Source organism: Aedes aegypti, chromosome 1 (assembly GCF_002204515.2).
Source record: "Aedes aegypti strain LVP_AGWG chromosome 1, AaegL5.0 Primary Assembly, whole genome shotgun sequence".
Lineage (NCBI taxonomy): Eukaryota > Metazoa > Arthropoda > Insecta > Diptera > Culicidae > Aedes > Aedes aegypti.
Window position 1 is genome coordinate 272,293,381 of NC_035107.1, and position 23,279 is coordinate 272,316,659.

At 38.2% G+C, this 23,279-nt stretch overlaps 1 protein-coding gene across 2 annotated transcripts in view; it reads right to left on the reverse strand.

Moving 5' to 3' along the window:
* Nucleotides 1-23,069, reverse strand: part of LOC5573065 (AN1-type zinc finger protein 6) — a 173,079-nt gene extending 150,010 nt beyond the window's left edge. The window contains exons 1-2 of one of the 2 annotated variants that reach the window (XM_021837837.1): nt 22,737-23,069; nt 16,899-17,337 (exon numbers count right to left, since the gene is read on the reverse strand). The gene's annotated coding sequence lies outside the window, so the exon portion shown is untranslated. The remainder of the gene's footprint in view (nt 1-16,898; nt 17,338-22,736) is intronic. The other variant, XM_021837838.1, reaches the window with a different exon arrangement.
* Nucleotides 23,070-23,279: the final 210 nt, after the last annotated feature.

Genomic DNA, 23,279 nt, shown 5'->3' on the forward strand with positions numbered 1-23,279 from the left:
AATCCTGAAATTATTCTTATTGTGCATGCTCATGCATTATATTAGTGATGCTCATAATCATGCAACAGATAAGAAGGAGAGAAAAAGAGAATATAGGAACAGTGATTAGTAATGAGTTAATTATGTAGTTTTGTTAGAATTATAAACAATTAAACAGCAGTAATGAATAACTTATTAAATTACTTTGCAGCATAGCTGAGCCTTTCGGAACGTAAGACCGATGTATAAAAATAATTTGTTTCGAAATTGTCCGCGTGGTCTTCTAGTGCCCCTATTAGATCAGAATCAGTCATAGACATACATATCGAATGCTCGCCATGACCCTATGACCAACATTTGTATATGTATAGACTTAGCTGATGTGGCTTTTCTAATAGGTAGTTCTTTCACTCATTGATTGTCTTCAAAACCTTGTCAAGTATAGAAAATTGATTTTATTTCATTTATTACTACATTAAAGCTACATTGTACTTATTAAGTATTAGGTATTATTTTATGTTTTTATCACTATTGATATTATCAAGGCCAGAATTCCCAGTGAGTGAAGAATTTTATAGTACTAGAACACCATAGAAGATCGCTTAACATTACCTAATCATGGAACGGCTTTTTGCTCTATTATTTTAGGTAGATGCTATTGATCTCCCTTTGCTCCTATCCGCAACCCGGTGCACGCGCCCTGTTGGTTTTCGAAAACCTCGTAGAAGATTACAAACCGTCAATGGCATTCCCAATTACTACCCCACATTGCACATTCAAGGGTCTGATTGTGCTCCTAACCCACCCTTAGTCTGTAATCTTCTCGCCAGTTTGAAATTATATTTTCCCGAAGTGAAAGTAATTTTGATGAGTGATAGCGTAGTGCAGCCCAACTGCATAGTACAGTAGTTTAACCAGAATCTTTAGGTCAGAAGATAAAATCTAAATTTTGTAATAAAAAGGTTGCCATTGCTTTGAAATTTACCCAACATCTAATCAAAACTACTAACAACAGCGATCAATTATCAAAATTCATCGCTCCCTGGAAAATATAATCCCAAGCCCAGGGAATATCCTGTGCTTCTACCCTATTAAGAGAAAAAGTCAGAATGAGAGACGGCCAAACAGCATGCTTGTGGCTTCGTTTGAGCGAGGATCTCTTTTCCCTCCGTGCCCGCCCCATCAGCCTACTACGTCGCATGCTTTCGGTTTGAATTGGCAAGGCACGGGGCAGAACCATTCGTGATTTACTACGGCAGCGGCGAATCAGCTTCTTCTGGGGCACAAGAAGCAATCGAAACGACCATAGGAGGCCGAGAGGAAAATTGGGTTTCTTAGGGGTGTCTAGATTTCTTCAGATCACTGATCTCCAATGAATAGCTGAAAATATTAAAACTTATTGATTCTAGTTTCTGTGCAAACGCTTTCACAATAAGTTTAAATGTAAAGTACTTACAAGAAAATGTGTTTGAGAAAAAAAATTCAAATTTAAACAACCCAATCGAAACCTTTGTTATTATTTTGTTTTGCAGACGGCAAGTCACGCAAAGTGCTCGGATTTTCTCCTTTCTGCAATGGGTACTTATTTTCTCTTCTAACATCAACCAACAACGTTTGTATTCTTTTCGAAATTCATCGGACGTGTACGGAGTGCGTAATTAAAACCACATACGAATATGGGATAAGGAGAACACGTTGTAAGGACAATGCCCGTTTAGATTGGAATCGAGCAATTTTGTAAGCTAGTGACACAGACAATCAGACGTAACACGTAAGTAGTGAAGTAAGAAATGCTTAAATTCTCTTCATCTTTTGTAATGATGTAATCTTGCCCAGTATCTGCAATGTCAACATCCAGCTGTTCATCGAAACACTATTTCCTACTTTCGATCAACTCAAGTTCGTCCGTCATAAAACTATAGTTCTTATACTTTGGCTCATGGCACAAAACCTGTCGGAATCTACGACAAGGTTAACATCGACTCTGATCAATGTCTGCCGAGGAGATGATGCAGTCGTACCATTCTCAGGAGATACGAAATGTTTGTCATAAGCTTAACTCATTATGTTAAGGGTTCATGCCACGAGCAGAAATTTACAGATGAGCGTGAGATGATTGAAATGTGGAAGCTGAGCTTCAATGTACACCTGAATGGCGCTGAGCAATAAGGATGTAAAAATGGGATCTTTATGAATGAACATGTGGAGGTTGAAATGTGGAAGTAGCCCTACAATGAACACCGGAACAGCGCTGAATGCAAGGTTGAGACAACGGAAAAAATATCTACGATAGCTTAAGAACAAAAAAGCAGCTGGTTAAGATGGAAATCGTATAAAACATATTACACTAGTATTGCTTCCTAGAAATCATCTGTACTGTACAGTATGCCAGAGAAGTGAGAAATTCTCCAAAGATGTTGTAAGAAATCTTCTAATGAGCTCGAAAAGGATCTGTTAAGAATTTGGAGGGGAATAAGCCACGAATATTTGAAGACATTTTCCAACAAAGTCTCTAGGATCCTGGCCTAGAATCTTGTAAAATGTAATTAGGCCATTAAGAAACAATTCGTCTCTTGTAATGATGTAATCGTGCCCAGTATCTGCTATGTCAAAGTTTCTCCAATCGTTCAACGGATCATCGAAACACTGTCTCCATCTATCCATCAACTCAAGTTCGTCCGTCAAGAAACTATAGTTATTATCTCTGTATATTTTGGCTCAAAGCATAAATCCCGTCGGGGTCTACGATAAGGTTAACATCGACTCTGATTACTGTCAGTCGAGGAGTTGATGCAACCACTTCATTCTCAGGAGACACGAAATATCTGTCAGAAGTTCAACTCATTTCGTAAACGGTATAACCGGCATAACCGAGCAAAAAGGTACAGATGAGCTTGAGATTATTGAAAGGTGGAATTTGAACTTCAATGAACACCGGAATGGTGCTTAGGAATAAGAATGGAAGGATCTTTACGAAAGAACGTGTGGTTATTGAAATGTGGAAGCAGCCCTGCAATGAACATCGGAATGGCATTGAGTGCAAGATTGAGACAACGAAAAAAAAAAATATCTACGATAGTTCAGCGAACAATGGATAACAACTTTCTCCCATTTTAACAGAATTTAACCTTTGTATGGACTTTGGGTCTTTTTCGACCCATTTCAAAACTCAAATCAATGTAACTTTTGATTAAAATAGCCCAGCAGTTTGAAAGCTGCATTTTCGACCCGTATATGCAAACAACTCGCAAAAATTAGTGTGTTGACCGATATCAGTTTTGTTGAGCTTAAATGAAAGGCACACATGTCTAGTTTCAGAAAGCCTCCAAAAGATCCAGATTTGGTCACTATAGCTGCCGAGAATCTAGTACATCTGATAAAAGTCCCTTTAAAGACCCTTACTTTGGCAAACTTGATATTTCGTAATCAAACAAGTAATCTGAACCGCGCATATATGGTTGAATAGGTGTTCACGTGGACCGGAATAAAGATTCTCAAATCATGCCTGCAATCATACCCGGTTCCGGAAACCCGGAACATCCAAAAAGTAATTTTCCAACTTAGTTTAGTATATGTCATTCATATTGGTAATATTCGGTTGATGGCTATTTTGGCATACAATTTCTCATGAATAGCTTCCAAATCTTTATGATTGTTATGTATGGATCTCTCTTACCAAAATGATGAACAGATGAACTATATACAGATCATTCTAGTTCTTTTGGAGCACCGGAATGGCCACCGGGGAACCCGTATTATGGGACCACTAAGTTTCAGCAACAAAACTAGGCATGCGATGGCTCAATCTTCATGATTTTGAATACCTGTGATACTTTAAGTTTAATTATAGATGAATGACCAATTTGGTTCTTTATGACCATCGAAACAACCCAGAGAAGACCACCGGAGATACCCGTATTGTGGGACGTTTCATTGTTTTGGACCACCGAAATAACCCAGGAATAATCACCGGAGATACCCGTATTGAGGGACATTCCAGTTTTTGTTCTAAAATAAGACATTTGGTTTTGAGAGCACGTCACACAATAATGAGTGATCATTCTAGTTTATTGTTTCCAATAAGAATGAAACCCAACAATAATTTCCAGAAGAATAGATTCTTGACGATCTTGCTGTTAATGTGTCAATGATCTTTCGAAAAAATGTGTTACGTAAGTAGTACAAACGATTTCTCGTCTCGTTATTCTTGTCAGAAGTTTCTCGAAGATCTTCGATGGAGTTCAACAACAATTTTGAAAAAAAAATCTAGGAATGTGATTTCGTCAATTATTTAAGCCAGTCTTGAAAGGAATCTACCAAAACGTTAGGAAGGAATAGGCCAAATATTTCGAGATGCATCCATCAAGGATGTCACCAGGGATTATGTCTAGATTAAGTGAGACATGCGTCAACTATTTATTCAGGTTGATCTTTAGCGGAGTGGTGCAAAGACTTATCCTATAAGAAACCTTTCTTTAGGAACCAAGTAACCTCTGTTTGGCAAGAAATGGTCATCACTTATGTTCCCTTAAGATCACAACACTTTTTCAGGATTTTTTTTTTTATTTTTTCTTACGAAGGCTTACAAAAGTTTGTAGCTATCAGAAGAGGCTTCTAAGAGCTTCTAGAAAAGGTTTCTAATGCCTTCTACAATAGTATTGAAGACTTCCAGGAGATGTAGCCTTTTGGAAGGCGCGACATTTACGAGTTTTTCATATTCATTCTCATTAAAACTGAAGAGGCTTCGGAAGATTTTCTGCAGACATGCTGAATTGATTATTGGAGACTTCTAGAAAACACTTCAGGTCTTTTCCAAAAAAGGCGTCTGGAGACTTCAAAAAGTGTAACAGAGGCTTATAGGAGCTTAGCAAAGAGGAAAAATTCCCACAAAAGCTTCAGTAATGCACTGTTATAATCAAAAGAGAACGAGAGACAGGAGGTAATCTCTCACTGTTACATAGATTCTTATGAAAATTTACGCGAGATTTCTTCGATTTCTCACAAATTGGTCGATAACCGGTTTAGGAAGACCCGTTTTGAGACCTGCTAGTGGCGCTGTCCTCTGAAAGAGGCCTCATGAAACATCTAGAAGAGGCTTCATGCGACTTTAAAGAGGCTTTCTGAGATATTCACAACACATTTAGATACGACAATTTAAAACTTCAAGAAGACGATTCAGGAGTTTTCTAAAAGAGGGTTGGCTTCCAGAAGACGAGTTCATAACTGCCAGAAGAGGCTTCAAGAAGCTTCTAGAAGAAGTTTATGATGCCCTCAAGAATAAGATTTTAGACTTCCACGAGATACTCGTGCAGTCATTTGGAAAGCGCTTTGGAGACTTCTAGATGACTCTTCAGGACTTTTCCAAAGGAGGCTTCTGGAGACTCCAAAACAGAGGCTTTTACAATGTGAGTTTGTAAGTTCTATCAGAGGCTTCCTAGACTATCGAAAAGATGCATGGAGGCCTCCAAAACAGGATAATAGGATTGTAGGCTTCCAGGAGTTGCCATCAGAACTTTTCCATATTCCTTTTCTTTTTCATGAAAATTAAGAGGCTCTGGGACATTAGACATGCTTCTTCTTCTTCTTGTTGGCGTTAACGTCCTCACTGGGACAGAGCCTGCCCTTCAGCTTAATGTTCTCATGAGCACTTCCACAGTTATTAACTGAGAGCTTTCTTTGCCAAAGTTGCCATTTTTGCATTCGTATATCGTGAGGCAGGTACGATTATACTCTATGTCCAGGGAAGTCAAGGAAATTTCCATTACGAAAAGATCCTGGACCGACCGGGAATCTAACCCACACACCTTCAGCATGGCTTTGCTTTGTAGCCGCGGACTCTAACCACTCGGCTAAGGAAGGCCCCTTATGCACATGCAGGAACGACTATTATAGAAGATGCTTCAGCGCTTCGAAAGAGGCTTGTGGAGACTCTAAAATAAGGCTTTTAGAGGCTTCCAGAAGGCGAGTCTGTCAGCTTTCAGAAGAGGTTCATGGGAGATTCCAAAAGAGGTTTTTGGAGGCAAAACGCTTTTAAATTCCGTATTCGTTTTCAAGAACTTCAAAAGACATTGGAAGGTTTTTAGTAGACATGCAGAAACGATTATTGGAGAGTTTTTTTTCGATTTTACAGGAATTGGTCGATGACTGGTTTAGGAGGACCTGATCTGAGACCTTCTAGTAGTTCTCGCGTAGCTTTTCAAAAGGACCTATCTAATATTGAGAAGCTTTCTTTGTTTATTTTGTGTTCAATCAGTAGCTGAGCCATATTAACCTCTCCTGTTGCTCTTTTCATTGAAACTTTAGACAACGACATTGTCTTTCGATCCATAGTTAAAAACTTTAGAAGAGGCTCAAAGATTTCTGAAGGCGTCATGACTTTTAGGAAAGAGGTTAACGAAGACTTCATCTTGAAACTGTTTGAAACGGCTTTTTGAAACTCCAGAAAAGATGCCTCTGTACGATTCTAGAAGGGCCTTTCGTAGACGCATCTTTAGATTTGCGATAGTGCTTGCCGAATACAAAATAGGTTTTTGAATATTACTTCAAAAAGCTTTTGCATATTATACTTTTGTCTTGCTTTCCAAACGATGTCATCACTATAACACCTTTTTAGGTTATAAGTGACTATGTCGGGGATGGGATCCGATCCCAGGTCCTAAGCGTGAGAACCGTGAGATCTAACCACTACACCAGGTCCGTCCCTCATTCCAGGGATTCTTTCAGGGTGTTCTCCAAAGAATCGTCCAGAAATTCTTTCAGAGTATCCTTCAGATATCGTTCAAAGTACTTCTCAGGAATCCGTCATGGGTCTCATTCAGTTACCAGTTATGTGATTTCTTCCAGAGATGTTTTCAGTCAATTTTTAAGAATTTCCTCTAGAGGTTCCTCCAGGCATACTACTAGAAATTCCTCAAGTTATTGCCCTATGATCTTCAATAACTTTCTAATGTAGTTCTTTTTGATCCTTTGACCTTGACGCTTGCTGGTGGGCAGTGCGTCAAGAAAGCCAAGTTTTTTTTTCCTTTTCGGGTCACGTGCCTTTTTTTCTGAGTGCTTTTATATAGCCGAGCAAACGAGTGAGGCTGAGAGTGGATTGTGGCTGCACAGTGAAGGATAAAGGATCAATTGGTGAGCTCGTTTCATGCTACTACTTCTAATCTATAAAATATGTATGACTGCACATTTAATCGTTACAATTGTGGGACGTAAATATGAATTTTCAACAAACTATGAATTGTTCGTCACTGTGAGTGTCGACACAAACTCTGATTCATGAATTATTTATGTTTCACATTTTTTTATTTTCAGAACACCCCTTTTTACCTTTATTTTTGTAATTAAAAAAAAAACTTTGAATGGTTCGACACTACAAGTGTAGACTTGCGAAAAGTGCACTTTATTCAACAAACTTTGGATGGTTCGCCACTGTAAGTGTCGGCATAAGAATAAGAGTGTTCTATGATGTCCCAACCAATCAAGATTTTTGTTTCTTTTCAAATAAGTAAAATATAATAACACATGCTTTCGTCCTGACAGCTGTAGGAATGTTACATTTAGGTATTTGTTCAACAAACTTTGAATGGTTCGTCACCTCAAGTGTCGGCATAATTTTCCACTACATAGAAATTGTTCATATCAAATGAAAATATTATATTTACAAATAAGCATGTATATATCTCACAAATCATCATTTATCATGGTCAAATCGCTTATCAGAGTGAATCCTGTGACCCAACGATCCTTCCCATTAACAAACATCCCTCCCAGTAACCTTTGTGGAGATGCAGAGGCAAACACGGTCTCCAAATAGCAAAGGTTACACACTAACATTCCTTCCCCCAATCCCACCTGACTGCAAGGACGTGGCCGGCGCCGTTATTGACCCTGTATAAATAGAGGCACTGAATTATGCACATTGAAGAAGATTATGGCCAATCCCAGCCAAACTTCTAGTTGATTCTTTGTGCATTTCCACTGACTTCGGTCAATCACGGAATAGCAACCATTGATATGTGTAGTCAGTCTAAGCTAAGCTAAGCTAAGCTATGATCATCAATAACTTTCTAAAATGGACTTCTTTTGAAAATCCCTCAAGGAATCTCATCATGCTTCTTCCTGAGATGCTTCCAGGCGTACTTACAGAGATTACTCCTAGAATTGCTCTAAAAATTAAGCTAGGGATTCTAACAGAGACTTTTCTAGAAATAATGGATTCTATGGTACTTAGATACGCAGAAGATGCTGATGTAGTGATGGGAGACATTCAAATTGATTGGTGAGCTCGTTTTATGTTGTTTCTATTCTTCCCTCTTAAAGGTACACCGTGGCAAGTGAAAACGTGTAGGACTATCGGCAAAAAATATTATTCTTCGATTTGTATCATCCGTCTGAAAGAAGTTGTTGAAGCCTGCGAAACGCATCGATTTTCATCAAATTTTAGGATAAATTACTCCTGAAGGCGATTGCTGTCGTAATCAACTTTTAATCTTTCGATTCTTCAAATTCAAATCTTGAATTGCTTAGATCATTTCATCGATCTACTGAAATCATTCATCCACATCTTCTAACATTTCCGCACCCAGCGTTACTGCAAATCACCCAACCAATGTTGTTGCGGTCGAGGACAACCGGATATGAAACGGACGCCTGCGGCAACTTTCCATAGCATATCCAGCTGAATTGGACAGTCCAAACCTGCAACGACGACGACGTGCATCGAAACCCCCATGGGCCCCGAACCCCGAAGTGGGAATCTCAAAAACGAACCATACGCCAAGCGAAAGATATGTTATTAAATCTTAAATTACAATCATCCACCATTTGATAACCGCCCGTTTTCGTACGGTTGGCTGTTGGTTTTTAGCTGGAAACTTCCTGACGTGCCCCCTTCGGTTCGTCTGTGCCCGTTTCCTTCCCATGTGGAACTGGAATTTCGACGGCAGATAGGTACAGTTGCCCCGCAGTTACGAATTAACTGAGGGTCACTATGGATCAAACGGAAACGGATTCATATTATGGATCGGAACACTACAAAAGCAATTTGTCTACGAGGCAAATGCATAGTGTATTAGTGAGAGCATTATCTGTTGGCGTTTCTATTAGAATCGCTTATTTTCGACTCATAACTATGGTATTGCGTTTACCACCTTCCAGTTATAAACCAACCCTTTTTTGCTATAATTGACATTTTATTCCAACAATCAGAGAAAATTTGTACAAGCTAGTAATAAATTATTTCTAAGCTGAATAGATCCATAATTTACGTAGGTAAAATAGTTTTTAAGTAATTTTAAATGAAGGTTATGAGAAATTCTCGCATAGCTATGTAACATTGAGAGATTCTCTCATCTCTCACTTTTTTTCGAGTATAACAGTTGATTGATTGATTTGACTTTATTAACGAGATTTTTAGCCCTGGGCTAGTTCATCTCGGGACCAACGGCTTTACTTCCCTTCCGAAGGAAGTCGTCACTATAACTTTTTACGTCATAACTGACTATGTCGGGGATGGGATTCGATCCCAAGTCCTCGGCGTGAGAGGCGAGTGTTCTAACCACTACACCAGGTCCGTCCCCTGAGTATAACAGTGCAAAACTTGAGCATTTGGGATGTTTTTGGTTATTGTAGATCGAAAGACAATTTCCTTGGCTAACGTTCCATACAAAAACACAACAGAAGAGGCTAATTTATATCAGTTATTGATTAAAAAGAGAAAGAAAACAGAGGGACCTCTCAATGTTAGATAGATCCTTTTGGAAAGCTACGCGAGAATTCAGTGTTTGATCCAAAACTGATCCACAACTGTGGGCTGACTGTACGTGAAAAAAAAAACGCTAAAGCGAAGAACGTCGAAACGGAGCGGGCTCCTCACGAGGGACGCACGCGAATCAAGTTTGAATTTATTTATACATTTAGAAGTGCTTGTAGTAACTTAAGGAGCACGAAGCCGCCATCGCCGTCGAATCCAGTTTCCAGCCCAGCCACGACGAACACGAGAAATGAAAAATGCAGCTCATTCCATTCCGAACGACGACGACGACGATGGATGCATGAGTGCGCGCGGATTAGAATACGATTCCCGGCGTTGTTATTGCGAAAGGTCTTTTGTTTCGATTTACGTGAAACGTTAATACGGCCATCTCTTATCGAACGCGGCAACACCCATTGGGATCCAGGGGCAGCAGTAGGCGGATTTCGATGGTAGGGGTTGGCTTGACCTTCCTAATGTATCGAGGAAAAGTTACACATCAACCAGGATTAGGAATCTCTCCCAGAATTCCATCAGGGATTCCTCCAAGATTTACACTGGGGAACTCTTTAGCGATTTCATCGAAGATTCCTTTATGAGTTCGACCAGAAGTTTCCTTAGAAATTCTACCAGGGGTTCCTCCTGGAATTTCACTGGGATTTCTTCAGGAATTTTCCAAAAGATTTCCCTAGGAATTCTTTCTCTAAAAAAAATTCAAGGATTCCTCCAAGAATTCATCTAAAAGTTTTTTACAATGATTCCACCAGGATTTTTTCTAGATATGTTTACAAAAAGTCCTAGTAATACTTTCGAGAACTCTTTCTATAATCCTTCCGGGAATGCTCGTATGAATTCTTTAAAATGCATGCTTCTCAAAGCATTAATCCAGGGATCCTTTCAGGGTTTTCTCTCAAGAATCGTCCAGAAATTCCTTCAGAGAATCATCCAGAAATCGCACTAAGTACTTGTCCGGATTCCGTCAAGAGACTCTTCTAGTCACTAGTTATACGGCTTCTTCCAGAGATTCCTTCAGGCAATATTTTAGGATTTCTTCCACAGGTTCCTCCAGGGATTCTTTCAGAAATTCGTCAAGTTATTTTTCCTATGATTTTCTAGAATTTTACGTGCAGTTCAGTTTCAGCTTAATTTTAGTTTCAGTTCAGTTAGTTCAGTTTCAGTTCAGTTTTAGTTTTAGGGAAGAGACGAACCAGCAGGGCTGAAAGTCTCGATGATAAAGACAATTCATTCATTCATTAGTTTTAGATCAGTTTCAGTTCAGTTTCAGTACAATTCCAGTGCAGTTTCAGTTCAGTTTTGGTTCAGTTTTAGTTCAGTCTCAGTTTAGTTTCAGTTCAGCTTCAGTTTAATTTCAGTTCAGTTTCAGATCAATTTCAGTTTATTTTCAGTTCAGTTTTATTTCAGGATCAGTTGCAGTTCAGTTTCAATTCAGTTCCAGTTCAGTTTCGGTTCAGTTTCAGTTCAGTTTCAGTTCAATTTCGGTTCAGTTTTAGTTCAGTTTCAGTTGTTTCAGTTCAAATTTACTTCAGTTCCAGTTTCAGTTCAGTTCCAGTTCAGTTTCAATTCAGTTTAAGTTCAGTTTCAGTTGCAGTTCAGTTTCAGTTAAGTTTTAGTTTTAGATCAGCTTCAGTTTAGTTTCAGTTCAGTTTCATTTCAATTTCAGTTTCAGTTTAAGTTCAGTTTCAGTTGCAGTTCAGTTTTAGTTTTAGATCAGCTTCAATTTCAGTTCAGTTTTAATTCAGTTTCAGTTTCAGTTCAGTTTTAGTGCAGTCTCAGTTCAGTTTCAGTTCAGCTTCAGTTCAATTTCAATTTAATTTCAGTTCAGTTTCAGATCAATTCTCGATTACTTTTTCAAATCGACGTAAGTAACTTCCATACGGTTTTGAGAAAATTAATTCAGAAGATTCACAACCTGTCTTCTAAAACTGTTTTAAAATGAATCACCTTTTTAACATTTTTTCAACGTGTACATTGCTTAAATTTTGCATACAATGAGCTCGCGTTCAAAAACTATGGAGTTCCTATTATTTCACACAAAAATTTTATGACAAAATGATAAGCCGTTTCATTCAGTTACTTGCGACGTTTTTCTACCAGTGTAAAATCGGCTCAAGTAGTGTTTTGTTTTGATTCGTGGTTAAGTCACTTTGTCTCTACATACAGCGGGGCGGCGAAAGTATTGGTTAGGTTGCGAAAGTTGAAAATCTTACTTTCGTCGTTTTGTAAATCCGAAGATTAAACGTTCTAAAAGTGAAAAATCGAGTTGATTCAGAGCAAAACGTGTAGAATTTCGTCTGCGAAACACGTAGGATCGATAAAGTAAGTTTGTATACTTTTTTGACTTGAGTCTATATGAATAAGTTTTCGAGAATTCCAGTTTATTTTCAGTTCAGTTTTATTTCAGGGTCAGTAGCAGTTTAGTTTCAGTTCAGTTTCATTTCAGTTTCAGTTCAGTTTCATTTCAGTTTCAGTTTTTTCAGTTCAGTTTCATTTCAGTTTCAGGTTCAGTTTCAGTTCAGTTTTATTTCAGCTTCAGTTCCAGTTCAATTTCAGTTCAGTTTCAGTTCCGTATCAGTTTAGTTTCAGTTCAATTTCAGTTCAGTTTCAGTTCAGTTTCAGTTCAATTTTAGTCCAGTTTTAGTTCATTTTCAGTTCAGTTCCAGTTTAGTTTCAGTTCAGTATCAGTTGTTTCAGTTCAGTTTTAGGGTCAGTTTCTGTTGTTTCAGTTCAGTTTTATTTCAGTACAGTTTCAGTTCAGTTTCAGATCAGTTTTGGTTCAGTTCAGCTTCAGTTTAATTTCAGTTCAGTTTCAGATCAATTTCAGTTTATTTTCAGTTCAGTTTTATTTCAGGATCAGTTGCAGTTCAGTTTCAATTCAGTTCCAGTTCAGTTTCGGTTCAGTTTCAGTTCAGTTTCAGTTCAATTTCGGTTCAGTTTTAGTTCAGTTTCAGTTGTTTCAGTTCAAATTTACTTCAGTTCCAGTTTCAGTTCAGTTCCAGTTCAGTTTCAATTCAGTTTAAGTTCAGTTTCAGTTGCAGTTCAGTTTCAGTTAAGTTTTAGTTTTAGATCAGCTTCAGTTTAGTTTCAGTTCAGTTTCATTTCAATTTCAGTTTCAGTTTAAGTTCAGTTTCAGTTGCAGTTCAGTTTTAGTTTTAGATCAGCTTCAATTTCAGTTCAGTTTTAATTCAGTTTCAGTTTCAGTTCAGTTTTAGTGCAGTCTCAGTTCAGTTTCAGTTCAGCTTCAGTTCAATTTCAATTTAATTTCAGTTCAGTTTCAGATCAATTCCAGTTTATTTTCAGTTCAGTTTTATTTCAGGGTCAGTAGCAGTTTAGTTTCAGTTCAGTTTCATTTCAGTTTCAGTTCAGTTTCATTTCAGTTTCAGTTTTTTCAGTTCAGTTTCATTTCAGTTTCAGGTTCAGTTTCAGTTCAGTTTTATTTCAGCTTCAGTTCCAGTTCAATTTCAGTTCAGTTTCAGTTCCGTATCAGTTTAGTTTCAGTTCAATTTCAGTTCAGTTTCAGTTCAGTTTTAGTCCAGTTTTAGTTCATTTTCAGTTCAGTTCCAGTTTAGTTTCAGTTCAGTATCAGTTGTTTCAGTTCAGTTTTAGGGTCAGTTTCTGTTGTTTCAGTTCAGTTTTATTTCAGTACAGTTTCAGTTCAGTTTCAGATCAGTTTCAGTTCAGATTCAGTTCAGTTTCAGTTCCGTATCAATTCAGTTGCAGTTCAGTTTCAGTTCAGTTTTAGTTTTAGATCAGTTTCAGTATAATTCCAGTACAGTTTCAGTTTAGTTTCAGTTCAATTTCAGTTCAGTTTTAATTCAGTTTCAGTTTCAGTTCATTTTCAGTTCAGTTTTAGTGCAGTCTCAGTTCAGTTTCAGTTCAGCTTCAGTTCAATTTCAATTTAATTTCAGTTCAGTTTCAGATCAATTTCATTTTTTCCAGTTCAGTTTTATTTCAGGGTCAGATGCAGTTCAGTTTCATTTCAATTTCAGTTCAGTTTCAGTTAAATTTCAGTTCAGTTTCAGTTTCGTATCAGTTTAGTTTCAGTTCAATTTCAGTTCAGTTTTAGTTCAGTTTCTGTTCAGTTTTAATTCCGTATCAGTTCAGTTTCAGTTCGGTTACAGTTCAGTTGAGTTCAGTTTGAGTTCAGTTTCAGGTCAGTTTCAGTTCAGTGAAATCTCTAGAAGATCCTCCAAGGATTCCCCAGAAATTCCTCCAATCCAATCCTGAAATTCGTTCAACAAACTCTTCAGATAGTCATCCTGGAATGCTAGTATGAATGTTTAGGGTTTCCTCCTGTTATTTGTATAGTATTTTTTCAGCAACTTCTCCAGCTATTCCTCCTAAGATTCCTTCAGAAATTCTTCTAAGGAAGAAGTCCCTGGAGGAATTCTTACAGAAGGTCTAAGAGGATTTTTTATTGAGAAATCCATGCAGAATTTCTGATTGAATGCCTGGATGATTTCCTGAAAAAATATTTGAGAAAAATACTGATGGTGTAGATGGATGGAACCGTGCGATAATTTATTCAGTTTTTTATTTGGTAAGTTTTCTAAGAGAAAAAAAATCCTCTAGGGATGACTGCAGGTATTTTTCCTGAGCCAGGCATACTTACAGAGATTCCTCCAAGAAGTGCTCTAGAAATTCATTTAGGGATTCCTACAAAGATTCTTCTAGAAATTTGTCCATGGATTCTGCAGGGCATTCCTCTGAGAATTCTTCATAAGATTCCGTCTAAAGTTCCTTCAGGAATTCCTCTAGGTATTCCTCCAGTTATGGTTTCTGCTTAATCTTCAGGATGTCGTCCAGAAATATCTCCAGTTTCTCCAGAATTATATCCAATTATCTCATGGAATCTTTACAAAGGTTCATTTGAAAAATGCTCCTTTTTTCTTTCTCCTAGCATCTCTTCAAAAACTCCTCCAGTTTTTCTTCAAGGGATTCTTTTGAATTATCCAGAATTTCCTCTTGGATTTCCAACAAGATTTTTTTCGAGATACTTTAACGATTTTTCCTTAGATTTTATGCAAGGACTTTTCCTATCATTTCTCGGGGAATCATTAAGGAGTTTCTCCAGTTATATAATACCGAGATACTTATGTTTACTGAAATGCTTATGGGGATGCTTGTAGGTCTTTTTTTCAGAGATTACACTAGAAGTTACAACAGAGATTCGTACATAGATAACTTTGAACAGTTCTTTCATGGATTTAGTCAAGAATTTTTCCTGAGAGTCTTTCAACTATTCCTTCAGAGCTTCATTCTGGACTTTTAGCAAGATTTTTCCAGGGATCCATGCAGGATCTCATCACGAGATTCCTCCAAATTTTTATATATGATTTTTTCAGCAAATTCTCCAGTTATGCCTCTAAGGAATCTTAAAAGAAGTTTTTAAAAGAATTGCTTGGGAAAGCTCATAGAAAATCCATGAAGAAATCTCTGTAGGAATTCTTACAGGAGATCTAAGAGGATTTTTTTTAGGAATCCATGGATAATTCCTGGATGATTGCCTGAAGGAATTATTCAAGCTAATACTGAGGGTGCACATGGGTGAATCCGTGTAATAATTTATCCAGTTTTTTTGCAGGATTGCTAAGAGATGCCCTAGGAAATGATGAGGGATTGTTCGAAACATTTCTTGAAGAATTCTTGGGGACGTTTTCGAAGAATATAGAATAAAATACCAGAAAACCAACTGGAGAATTCTGTAGATAAATCCCTAGCGGATTTCCTGACGAAAACCTTTACAAGATTCCTTAGATAATTACTGAAAAAAATCCATGAAGCCATGCTAGAAAATTAGAAAAGTTCTTAGAGCAATCCGGATTTTCATACAATTCCTTCAGGAACTTGCTCCGAGCGTCCCTTCAAAAGTTCCTCCAGTATTTCTTCCTGAGATTCTTTAAGAAATTTAGCAGGATTTCTGGCACTTCTCTCTCTTGAATTCTCCAGAATTTCATCCCGGAGTTTCCCCGAGATTCTGAGAAGCTCCAAGATTTTGTCTTAGTTTTCTTCCAGAAACTTTTCCGGTAATTCCTCGAGGAATCATTCAGGTGTTTCTTTAGTTCAAAATAATAACAGGAATTGTTCCAGAAATTACTACTGATTTTTTTTTTCCAAAGATTACAGCTCTAGAGTTTCGTACATAGATACCTTTAAAGTTTAAGAGTTCTTCCAAATGTTGAGCCAGAAATTCTTGAAAAAAATCTTCCTACGTTTCCTTCAACACTTCATTTGGAGATTCATCTCTAAATTCTAACAAGAGTTTTCTAAGAGATAAAACAGAAATTCCTTATTAGATTTCTCCAGTTATTTTATAGGATTTCTTCAGCAACATCTCCTCTTGGAAAAAATTCAGAAATTTCTCCAACAACTAGAATTCCTGGAAAAATTCAAACAGAAGTCCCAAAAGACATTTTTGGGGAAATTCATGGAGATACCAGGAGCATATCCTGAAGGCATTCTTGAGGCAAATACTGGGGTTGACATGGATGAATTCGTACAATAATCCATTCAGGTTTTTTTTGTGGAATTTCCGAGATGAATTCTAGGAATCTATGGAGGGATTGATTAAAATTTTCCTGACGAATTACTGGAGATCATTTCGAAGAACGTAATAAGGAAATCATTGGAGTAGTTTCTGGAAAACATTGGGAGAGCTCTTCCCCAAGGAATACATGAAGAATCCGCTAGATAAAGCTAGGTAGACGAGTACCCAGTAGAATTCTTAACGAAAATCATCAAAAGAATCCTTAAATAACTACTGCAGATATCCATGAGGTCATCTTAAAAAAAAATCTTAGAGCAATCCAGATTAAAACTCCCAAAGATAACACTGGATGTGTCTCTAAATAAAATCTCGCGTAACTTTTCAAAAGGTCCTATGTAACAGTGATAGACGTTCTCCTCTCTTGCTCTCTTTCGATTATAGCAGTGCAATACTGATGCTTTTTGAAAGTTTTTCACTGAAAAACTAAATAGAAGAGGTTAATGTGGCTCAGCTATTTATGTAAGAGAAATATGTATGATATATTTGCTGGACCATTTCTCTCCTAAGGGAACTAGCGACACCTATGCTAGGTGACTCATGTTTCCTGCCCCTGCTGGCAGTGACAATAATAGCTCCGAAAGTTATTTGCCCCGAGTGTCGACTTACCGTAGCGTGTGCTGCCTGAAAGCTTCTCGTCGCTGAATACTTTGCTTCGCGCTTGCTTCGATGGCCCTTGCGCCGAATGAGTCAGATTCTTCACCTATTTATTTTCTTCTCACACAAATGACAGCCTTAGGCTACACAAACGGAATTCTATTCTAAATCTGAGAACTGATTCTTGCACTTGGGGTAGGTATATTGCACTTTTGTTGCACTTCGGAATTGATTGCTTTGTGTGATTCGCGAAACTGAGACGCACGAGAAGATCAGCAGCACTTTACTTTATGGGGAACACGGTTTTCGCCGATGGTAGAACACACGTTGCCGAAGGAAGATTGCACGGAATCGGGAATCACTCGCGCGCGGTCGCAAGTCTCACTTCCGCGACGGTTTGGGGGTCCTTTCAAAAACTTAAATTCCACCGCGAGGGAAATTACTTTTCGAGCTGAAAGTGGAGAGAGAATGGAGAAAACAAAGAACATGATAGAAAAATGGGAACTCGAGAAACAGAAGGCAGTTACAATAAAGCATTGTACAATATATTTGCAACTTTTAGGCTTTACATACAAAATGGTCAACTTCGTTATGCGAGATTTGTGTTATTTGACGATAGATTTTAATGATTTTTTGTTTACAACTGGTCAAACATAAATTAAGTTTCAACATAGATTTTTAAGTAATCACGCATTCAAAAGAAAGATTTGATTGCAGTGAAATATTTGATGAAAAATTATCACAATATAGGATAGATAATAGATGCCAGTATTTTTCATCATAAAGAAAAGTGTTTGTTCATAAAAGTCAAAAGACTTCTAAATACTGTCAATACGTTAAACGAAAGGTTTAGCAGGAAAAATAATAAGTCTATTGGCGAAAACTGGATCACTTGCACCACTATGCGCCATGTTTTTAAATTTGGCTCCTGAATTTGCCATCTAACTATATTAAATTCACTTTTGTTAAACCATTTATAAACTCGTGATTGCTAAATAAAAGTACTCAAACATATATGTTCGCAATTCGAGTTATGTCTAAGCGGCCTCTATTCACATAATTCCGAATAGGAACAGTAAAGAACTGAGCAAATTTCTTTTAAATATTCCAAATAAATCAACCCACTAAAGTCGACCATTATGTATGGGAAATCACAAATATTACAAATATGTTGTCCAATACTGTACATATAGGTAAATGATGTCGACGATTCTACACTGTATACTAGCGTGTGCAGCCAGAGTTGACATCGGTGTCAGTCAGTCAATCAATTGGTCTGTTCCGTTTCGCCGACAAATGTGGAACAGGCGCTGAAATGTTGCCGAAAAGAAGTGCGTCATCTTCAAAACAGACAATATATTTGTCTTCGCTGAAATGAGTACATTTTGTATTATATTCATTTTGCACAGCATGTTTGATTGTCTCACGTGAGTAATAACCTTTTTTCTCATGTTCAGTATCAGAAATATGTTATCGCAATGATCGAATCAGTAGATTAGTAATCAACTGATAATCAAATAACATAAAACTATCGTTATTTGCACGATCTGCATTCCTTAGAGCTGGCAGCAGCTGAGTTCCTTATAATAGGACCATTGAAAAAAGCTTCAAAAATACAGAACAAACTGGACAGCAACCAAAAGAATAACACAATGGTATTTTCAACAGATTCTCCAGAGATTTTGCCGGAACTTCTTACAAGGAAATCCTCAATTTTACTACAGTTAACTCTCCCTTACTCGATATTTCGTATTTCGATATCGAGTTAGAGAACTACAGTAAAAGGTGGTTTTCTTGGCCACCTTGATGGTCCATAGAATCACAGTTGCACTGGTTTTGTGTTCTGTACTCGATACCTCACTAACTCTACGGTCCTTTAAATATCGAGTTAGGGAGAGTTGATTGTATGTGTTATGACCAGGCATTGCCGAATTCGTTCTATATTGATTTTAAAGCACGATCCAAGCAAGCGAAGCAAAAAATAGCGGTCCATGATCAGCAATTTTTCGCAAGTTGTAGCAGCTGCGAAGAAGAGCCCCGAAGAGGGAGAGCGATGATAAAACTCATTTTCTCGGTTATTTAAATACTACGAACTTCCTGTAGCAATAGTGCCCCCAGGTTTGGAGCTTGTTTAGATCTATCATGCACTGTTATTCCCCAGATATAATCAGAACTGTAGCAGTAGACGTTAAACAGTCTCTCATGATGTGATGCGGATCATGATTTTTACAGAGAGCGATGAGTAATAGATATTTTCAATTTTCTCGGAATTCGTCGTAAGCGCTATTATTCGTCGTATCAAACTTCAAATGTTCCACTACGGCGGATATTTAAACTTACCTGCAACATAGATTCATTATCCAAGTGTAACTTTGTGAAAGCTGTTATGGTTCGTACAATTGTACACCAAAAATGCAATAAAACTACTGTATTCCGGTGAATAACTTCAGTTCAATTATCCATTTTGCACTTTTTCACCGAAATCGCATGGACGAACAAGATTTGAGAGAAATGCTTAGCGATCGACTGAGCCACACCACTTTCCAACACAAGTTTCTTCCCGTCCTCGTGGGTGACTTACTTCGCCGGGCACTCATTTTCACTATGGAAAACCTTCGTACTTCTTCACTGAAGGATTTCATTCCAATCACACGCCGTAAGCTGTTACACTCTCCGAACATGGTTCGATCGGCTTATTCAGATCAAAATCCAAACACTGGTTGCAATAAATTCTGGACAAACATTTGAAAAGGGCACCTCTTGAGCCTTTTTTCTGAAACGTTGCTGTTGAGCCCTTTTTAGCAGCCTGATTTAGGGAGCCTGATTGTCGGAGCCAAACATTCCAGATTGTGGTTATGTTACTTGTGAGAGAATAATGAGATCTCGTGAGAAAGTATTGTAATCTCAGAGATAAAAAATATATTTATTTTTGTTATTTTCTTTATATTGCAACAAATTGTTTAATAGTCTAAATAATATTTAAGACTTATTTCAACAACAGTGTACCTAATATTCACACAAGGATAAATACTTGACACTCCACGCGCAACATTTTGTCGGTTGAGTATTTCTTCTCCTTTTGGCTTTTGGCCACCCAAATAATCTTTAAAATTGAAGCGTTCGAGATGCTGACGCCATCGGTGTTTCCGAAATTGATTAATCAGAATCGTCGTTTTCGATGTTATTCGGTTTGATCCTTGGAATCGAGTTTATACATCTTATTAGCCCACCTTCTTGATTGATAAAACCATCCACATGATCCTTTCAATTGCTCCTCCGGCAACTTTTGAACGAACTCAGCGTTGTAATCCAAAGGCACAGTCACATAAAAATGGAATAGATCCACGAACTTCTAGCAGACCCACTATTAGCCGATTTCACAATGAGAAAGTCATTCGAGCTAGGACGCATCTAAGCTCTCCACAGAGAGAGATCAGAGAGCGAAATTTGATAAACAGAGAACTCAAAGTGACGTTTGAGGGACTAATACGACAAACTCAATTCTTCACAAGAAGCATGTTTCAATATTTCTCGCATACTCTGAGATAACGCCCTAAAAGCCATTGGTAACCACGTGCGTAGCTCGTTGTTTCTGAGCAAATGAAAGAATAAGCATCCAAACCAACATCACGGGCAGGTAGATATTGATCCTTTCTTCCCCATAGCGTTATTCAATAACATGAAAATCCAATCAGATGCTCAGTAACAACGAGCTACACACATGGTTACCAATGGCTTTTAGGGCGAGATCAGAAGTTATGCGAGATTTGCTTGAAAATAAAAAGGGATTTAATTCGCAGCACCCAGAGATAAACTGCTTTGCGTAAAAATAGGTCAGTCCAACCAGAGTGGACCTAGATAAGGCAGCGTCCATTTATTACGTAACGCTAAAATTGGAAATTTTTGACCCCTCCCCCTTCCGTAACGCTTTTTGTATGAAAATTTTTAAATTTTTGTATGAGCCGTAACGCTAGAGCCTACTCCCCCCCTCCCCCTAGAGCGTTACGTAATTTGTGGATGCCGCCTAAGAGTGGCGTCAATGTCAAAATTGGAACAGCGACGAACTGTCATTTCCATACAAATCCGCGTTCCAATTGAGCAGGAGACCTGTCAAAACTGGAACATGACGTAACTCTTGTTTACAGGCACTCTAAGTCCAACAAGGAAGTGAATGCTCGGCAGCCACTCTGTTTATGTTTGCTTTCTCACAGCAAACAATAGCAATGTTGTGACAGTTTTCACAGCAAACAAAGAAAATTTTGTCAACATTGGACTATACACGGAGAAAATGAAGTACTCAAAAGTGAGTTCATTCCCCTCAATTCCAGGGGTTCGTGCGTTAACCTAATTTTGAGTAGATGGGGTAGAAGTTGTTTTCATTTGCAGCCATGCGAAAAAATACCTACTGGCTAAGTTCTTTTCACTCAATCGACAGATCAAATAACTCAACTTCCAGTACTGTGCCACTTACTCAAATTTGAGGTAACGCACTAAGGATCGGTTTTTGGGTTGTTTTGCTCTTCGCTCTCTGACAACAATAGAAGGAGCGAATGAAATAGGGAGAGAAAAATAACTCAAAAGTAAGTTAAAAAATACTCAAATATGGGTTTTCCGTTTTCTCCGTGTAGGCTTTTTCATGTGACAGGTCCGTCTATGCATTTGTTTACATCGGTGAAGGACCGGTGCATACACGAGGCTGTTATTCTCATAGAAAAACTGTCAAAGAGCTTCGCCGATCAGCTGTTTTGGAACCTCATGTGAATAGGCCTATTGCATAGGCAATTGGATTGGTCTATGAGCATTTGTACGCGCTATAAATTCTTTTGTTCTTTTGACTTTCACTGTGCGCCGTGTGTTGGTGTTGTCTCGCTCTCTCTCACGGGCAACTTGAAAACAGGGCGCACAGTAAAAGTCAAACGTTTTATAGCATGCAGAGGCTCATGGACCTTTGCACGAGTTCACGAATTTGACGTTTGAGCAGGGCCGAATTCAGTCGTTGCTAGGGCTCATTCATTTATTTCATAACGCTGAAATTGGCCATTTTTGACACACACCCACCCCCCTTGTAACGCTTTTTGTATGAATATAATTCAGTTTTTTGTATGGACCGTAACATCGTTAGGACACCCACCCATCCCTTTCAGCGTTATGAAATTTATGAATGGGCCCCCATGGTCACGTAAATAACATGGCACCGCTCAAACGTCAACTAGTGAACGCGTGCATAGGTCCATACACGGGACCATACAATAACTGTCAAAGAGCTTCCAAATCAGCTGATTTGAGACACCTCGTGAACATATCTATTGACGGCCCCTAACGAATGTTTCATTTTGTCAATCCACTAATGTTTTGGTTCACCCTAATGGTTTGCTATTCATTGTTGTCACATTACTGTAACAACAGTAACGCAACGCAAATAACAACAGAGGGTGCCAAACCTTCATTCCATAAGCGACATACTATTGAGAAAACCCTATTTTTTCGTTAATAACAAATTATTTTGACTTGCAAAGAGATACCAGTTTCATGTACTTATATTTTGCAAACAAAAGCCAATTGTCAAATGCCAAACAAATTTCATAAAGCGTGTTCCCACTAATCATCTATAGTTTAGGAAGATTGCACAAGGAAAGCTTCCACCTCGTCAATCCGATTCAATCAGACTCATTTTATTCTGTTTGTCCGCAAGGCCATCAACCCAAGGTCCGATTTACTCCGTCGTAAAATCTTCGCCGCCATGTTGATGATTATTTTGTGCCTTCCTTCCTTCCGTCGTTTCTTTCATATCCACACACATCCAAGACCAAGCCCAACAGGCCGAGATTGAGAGACCGAACCCTGACTTACCTTTTTTTTTATTCTTCTGTCCGATTGTTGGTCCTCCGGAACGATCCGAGGGATGGAACTCGCAACCGGAGCTTTTTTCCGCGAATTGCTTTGCGGGGAATATTTTAATCCTTGAGAATGTTGGTGTTGTAATTTTCACTGGCCACTGGGGGCGCTGGTTTTTGCACTTTAACGAGAACCGATAAGGGAAACGAATCCAAAACGCAAAACCTTTTTTTCGTTTCGATGACACGACGACAAACTCGCGAGCCTTTTTTTAGTTATTGGCAGAGCACCACAGCAGAAAACCACTTTCCGTCCCACATCGAAGGAAAACCGGAGAGCATTTGGCAGGTTCGCTTTTGTGCTGGTGGTCAGGGTTGCCACTAGATTTTTGAAAATGTCTGGCGAGTTCAAAATAAAAAGTCTTGAAAAGTCTGCCAGACACCATCGTGCAGGTATACTACTAGACTCGAATTTCAACGGTAACAAAAAAATATACAACATAGAAAAAAAAAAATCTAAATTTACATCAGCACTAAAACTGGCCTTTTTTAAATGTTT